This window comes from Triturus cristatus, chromosome 3_2, assembly GCF_964204655.1.
Source record: "Triturus cristatus chromosome 3_2, aTriCri1.1, whole genome shotgun sequence".
Classification (NCBI taxonomy): domain Eukaryota; kingdom Metazoa; phylum Chordata; class Amphibia; order Caudata; family Salamandridae; genus Triturus; species Triturus cristatus.
Window position 1 is genome coordinate 171,192,261 of NC_140584.1, and position 6,000 is coordinate 171,198,260.

Here is a 6,000-nt window from a genome sequence, read left to right on the forward strand (position 1 = left end):
CAACATGGAATGAAAGGCAAACTTTCGGGCCTGCCACGATACAGCATCTTAAGGTTTTTGGGCACCCAAGTCCAAGCATATTTTGGGGACCCCCTGTACAGAACATCATACAATTTATTATCCAATTTCAGGTCTTTCATACCTTCTTAGGCCAGTTCACTGGCAGTGCACACAGAGGCACTGGGCCCAAACAAAAATGAACAAAATGGGGACCTAGGTTCTGACAATTTAGGGGCATATTTACAAGGGATTGTGCCACTGGAACGTCACTTTTACCAATGTTCTGGTGGCGCAATGCCTGGCACTATATTTGCAAAGTGGTGTTAAGCTCTTTTTGTGGCTAAACGTTGCTTTGTAAATATGGTAGTCTTTCACGCAGGTATCTGTGTGAAAGGGGCATGCAACGTTCCACTGCAACACCCACTGCCCCAGATTTTCAAGGATCGGTAGATCTGAGGCAGTGCCAAAAACTAACGCCATACAAAAGCAGATGTTAGAATGGTGCAACAAGGAGAAATACTTTTAATCTCACCTCATTTTTGCTTTTTCTTTGTGTGCTGCATTCTGCAGTAGGACAACCGACACATGGGTTGCCTCAGGAGCCTTAGGCTTGTGTTATAGGAGGTCATTCTTCCAATAGATGAAGTGATCTCCAGAGGTGTCACCAGCTGCTTGGGCCTCAGCTTGCCACTTTAAGCCCTCTAGAGTTGGGCCCTCTTTCCGCGCCTTGCAAAATAACCCCCTGGTAATCCCACCCTCAATTTACCATCCAAAAAGCTCAGACAGATCTCCCAGAGTGGAACTGTCCTCCCTGTTAGGCTCCAGGGCAGCCTCCACAGGCACCCCTTCAACCCAGACTTCAGGAGTTTCAGGGGCTGGGTTCCCAAGCACCTTGCCCTTCCTCTTCTTGGATGCAGCCTGGGCCATTTTTCCAGACTCCAGTCCTCTCAGACTTCCCTCCTGGGCATCCATGACCGTGTGTTCATGCAGACCCACTCAGGCAACCATAACATCTCTATGTGTGACCTGAGCTCCACTACCTTCTAGAGAGTCTGCTCTAGGTTGATGCTAAACAGACAATCTACAGTCATGGCAGGGCTCCCAGCTACTTTTAAAGAACCTGACATCCCCTTCCCACTCAAAGCATAGTGACCTGTTGGAATGTATAGATCTGAGGATGCCAGATGACACCATACAGTAATCAAACGTACTCCTGAGTACCACTGAGCCCCAACCTCTACCCATTGATGGTGACCCACTGCCTGTACTTAATGTATTTGAAGGCATGTGAGCTGTAGGCACCATCTCTTTATCCCCCATGGATACTAAGGCACCCTCTGTTCTCTCTTCCATGATCACTGGGACCACTTCCTCCCCAAGTGTTAGACTGGCAAACCGCAGTGTCTGCACCTTTGAGACATTTGGTGTCTCCCTTGGAGTGCTCATACTTGTAGCACTCACTACACTGGGGGACAAACCCCCTTGTCTGCTTGTCAAAAAATCCCTTCTTCTCATCAGGTTGGGACTGGTTACTGTGCCTTTGGAAATTATTTTTGGGGCCTTTAGAGAACTCCTGATTTTAAGTTTTTCTGGCCACTCTTTCTTCTGGTGGGAAACTGACCCTCCTTGTTGAATCCCCCAGAAGTCTTCTGGACACTTTGTAGCTGACACAGAGGTCCCTCTTGTTAGTAAGCTCTCAAGATTCAGTGAGCTTACCATCAACTAGGTGTTGGCGCAGCTTCGTAAACAAGCATTGAGCATGTGCTAGCTCAGACTCAAATTGCACTGCCTAATATAATTATTGACTTTGCTGCCCCTCTCCCGGCCACTTAGTGCCTTGCTGGTATTATCTATGCAATTCACTGAAGACTGGTTTGGGAGTTTGTGGATGTCCTTGAACATAAGGCAATACCTTTCAGAGGCCTGTTCAAATTTGGCAAGTAAAATGACCTTCATGGGAGCATGCTGAATCTGTTCCCCGACCTTTAGTGTTAGAAGGGTGTTCCTCTACACCGCTGTTTTCCAAAAGTTTGCTCACCAGTCCCCCTCTGGGACCATATGCATTCTGAGAGGTACATTGTTGGACTTGGCCCTTCTTGGCAGGTCCACCCCTGAACTTTTTGCCTTAAGCTCTGACATGGTGGTAGTGGTTTTGGCCCTCTGCGCACTCTGAGTGTGTGTGGTGAGATTGGCCTGCCCTCCCATAGGAATGCATGGGGGATATGAGTGCCCATGGTAATTCCTGGTATGAGGGGAGTGCAGGGTCAAGTTTAGTATGTGCAAACTCATGAGAATAAATGCTGTGCAATAGTGTGCGCAGATATATTGTGGATATTTTAGAAATGCCACTTTTAGAAGTTGGCATTTCTGTGTGCTGTGTGTCTGCCTACATGATGTGAATTGCATGTCTGGCTTGTGATTGACAGGAGCCGAGAGGGGTGGGGAATTCCAGGAGCCAGGGTGAGTCTGCCCGGTGGTGAATGGAGAGATCTGCATGTAGATGGGAGGGAGGAGTTGCACCTGGGACCTGAATGGGGCTGTGCCTTCCCTCCACAATGCTGGCTCCACCTCCTGTGGTGCGTCTGATGTCCCTGGCCTGTCCTGTGAAAAGGAGGAAGGAGTCATGTACACAAAGTGCTCCAAAGCTCCCCTATACCAGTTCTGACTGGTATCCCCTAAGCCCTGTGCTGTTACACAAAGGGATTTAGTGGTATAAATATAGGGGCTGTGACCTCATTAAGTTGTTCAGTTCTTGGGTGCTGTTCATGCTGGGGCGTGTTGCTGCTGGGGCCCAGGGGGGGCTGCCATGAGGGCTTGCCTCCCTGGGCCCTGCATTGCCCCCTTGATACCTAAAGGCCTTTTGGGACCATTTGCTTTATTCTCCTTGCTGGCTTCTCCCAAGTCGTTTGCCATGATTATTTTTAGAGCCAGGGCCACTCCAACTTGGGGCAAGTTATTTCCAAGCCCCGTAGGAGCCAGAGGGCACCGTGGTACCGTGCACAAATTCATTGTTTCCAGCTGCCCCGATGGCTAGAGGGCAGCTGCCACGTGGAGCATAATTTGTTTCAAGGGCCATAGGGGCCCATGGTTGCTCCAACAGGGGCATGTTTTACTTTTCAGAGCCTATGTGGCTCCAACGATTGCCCTCAGTATCTCAGAGCCAGATGGCTCCAACAAAGAGGACATAGTTGTTTACAGAGCCCCGTGAGGCTCCAACACTTTGTATTTGTTTCAGAGCCCCATGTGGCTCCAACGAAGGGAGCACATTTATTTCAAGGGCCATTGAGAGACCATGCCTCAGTTTTATAGTTCCAGCTGCCCAGCAAGTAGTGGGCAGCTGCACTGTTTAGGTTTTTCTTTCTTTAGGGGACATGTTTAAGTCAGGAGTGAGACGCACTCCTTCGCCCCCATCTATTCCCAGCGGCGCAGCACTTAGTGCCAGCTGCTACGTTTAGGCCTGCGCGAATTGTGCACCCTTGACTTTCGCTGCACAGGCAGCGCGTCCTGACTTTTGGCCATAGGGTATTTGAGCCCCTTTTCAGATGGCCAGTTGGCCAGGGGCACTGCTAGATTTATAGGGCGCCAGGCCGTAATGTGATTATAGGGTGTTGGAAATGTAATGTATGTAGTATGATTTACGCACCCTGCTTTTATGCTTCCAGATGTGTTTAATATTATGAGGTTTTGCATACTGTGTTATGTTTTAGTTTATTCTCTACTGTGGTTTAGGTATGAGTATTTCCCTACTCCGGTTTATGTTAGTAAGTTTATTTCCTCATGAGAGTTATGTTTAGGAGATTATGGTCTACTATGTTTAGGCTTATAAGGTTGGCGCAGATTATATTTCTCGCCTAATGTGGTGCTGTACGTAATATGATTCATATTACAGGATGATGCTGAGTATAGTGTTTGCCCGTAATTACTGGTTGTGGTTTACGTTTAGATATGTTCTTACTTTTAGTATTTTTACCAAGTGATGATTCTGACAATGGTCCATGTGGCCCTCTCATGTGTATATAATCCCCTGTAAATATTGCCCATTGCCAGTTGGCACAGTCTATATTGTGTGATTACCATCTAATGTGTTTTATGATAATTGTTAGATCTGGGGGTCTCTAGTTGGCAGAAGTAGGTACCACTGTCCAAATAGGGACCCTTACTTCTAGTCAGGGTAAGGGGGATACACTATTTAGATAACCCCTGCTCACCCCCTTGGTAGAATGGCACGAGCAGACAGGCTTATCAAAGGCAATGTGTAAAGTATTTGTACCAACACTCACAGTAACACAGTGAAAACACCACAAATGGACTCCACACCAGTGTAGATAAATAAAGTACTTTTATATAAACTACACAAGACCAAAACGACAAATATCAAACATACACAGTTCAAGAATATGGTTTCAAAAGAGTTCTTAGCTTAGCGACAAAATAATCCACATTAGCGTCGATTTTAGCCAACAGTACCTGGTGATGCTATAAAAGTTCCTAGCGGCGCTCAGGCGTCGAAAAACAAGCAACAGCGCCTGAGACCCTGGGGAGGCGATGAGACAACTCCGCTGCATGCAGCGGGCGTGTGCGACGAATCCGGTCTGTATGGGGAGTTAGGGGATACTTGTATGGATTCCAAGGTGTAGCTTCTCCAGTAGAAATTTACTCGCAAAGGCACGATGCGACGAAATACGGCCCGCTAACGAGCGGTGCGACGATCTTTGATGGCTCTGTGACGATGTTTATAGTGACGAAATGCGGCCCGCTAACGAGCGGTACGACGATCTCACTCAGCCGCAGCAGGCTCTGCGACGATACCCGAGGGCGATGCGCTCCGAAGATGAACGCGGCGTTGACGTTGCAGCGGCAACAGGCGCTGCGACGATCTTCGCGGTGACGGAAATTTTCTCGCTAAGCCGGCGGTGCGTGAAAAAGTTGCAGATCTTTTACTTCTTTTCTCTTGGTCAGCTTCCCAACAGCAGGCACAACTTCCATAGACCCCACAATTAGATCAAGCACTCTAGGAAGGGCAGAACTCACACAGCAGAGTTCATGGGGAAGCTGGGGGTGAAGTCCTTTTGTTCCTGAGACTTCTTAACAGGAGGCCAGCTCTACTCAGGCCCTTGGAGATTCGTTCAAGCCAGGGGACACAGCACACAGCAAAGTCCTTCCCCTCTCCTTGGCAGCAAAGCAACTGCAGGTCAGCCTTACAGCAGGTCAGTCCTTCTTCTTCAATCTTCCAGCTTTCTCCTTGGCAGAGGTTCCTTCTTGAATCCAGGATGATCTAATTTCTTGCGATCAGGGTCCCAATATTTATACCCCCAAATCCTTTGTCCTCTGAGGGCAGAGGGGCCTTTGCCCAGTCCAAACCAGTTCTGGAGCACTCTGTTTACATGACTTCTTCTTTCCTTTCACAGTGCAGGGCAGAAACATCAGACGCCCCACAGGAGGTGGAGCCAGCATTGTGGAGGGAAAGCACAGCCCTGGAACACTTTGTTGACATGATTCCTTCTCTCCTTTCACAGTGCAGGGCAGAGACATCAGACGCACCACAGGGGGTGGAGCCAGCACTGTGGGGGCAGGCACTGTCCTATTCAGGTCCCAGGTGCAACTCCTCCCACCCATCTAAATGGAGATCTCTCTATTCAGCCCTGTGCTGACTCACCCTGTCTCGGGGAATTCCCCAGCCCCCTGGAATTCCCCAGCCCCTGTCACTCAAACTCCAGACAAGAAATACACAACCTAGCAGAGGTAGGTTTGAATGGTTAGACAAGAAAAGACCTATTTTCTAAAACTGGTATTTTCAAACACAGAATGTTAAAACCAACTTCACTAAAAGATATATTTTATCATTCTGAGTTCAGGCATACTAAACTTAAATTTTCCATCTTTCTCCTATGGGAAGATATGCAGGTAAACATTATTCTCAGCATTCCCCATTATAGCCTATGGGCAAGTTAGCCTTTAGTGAAAAAACGAAAATGGCTGTAATTCACTACCAGAGCATGT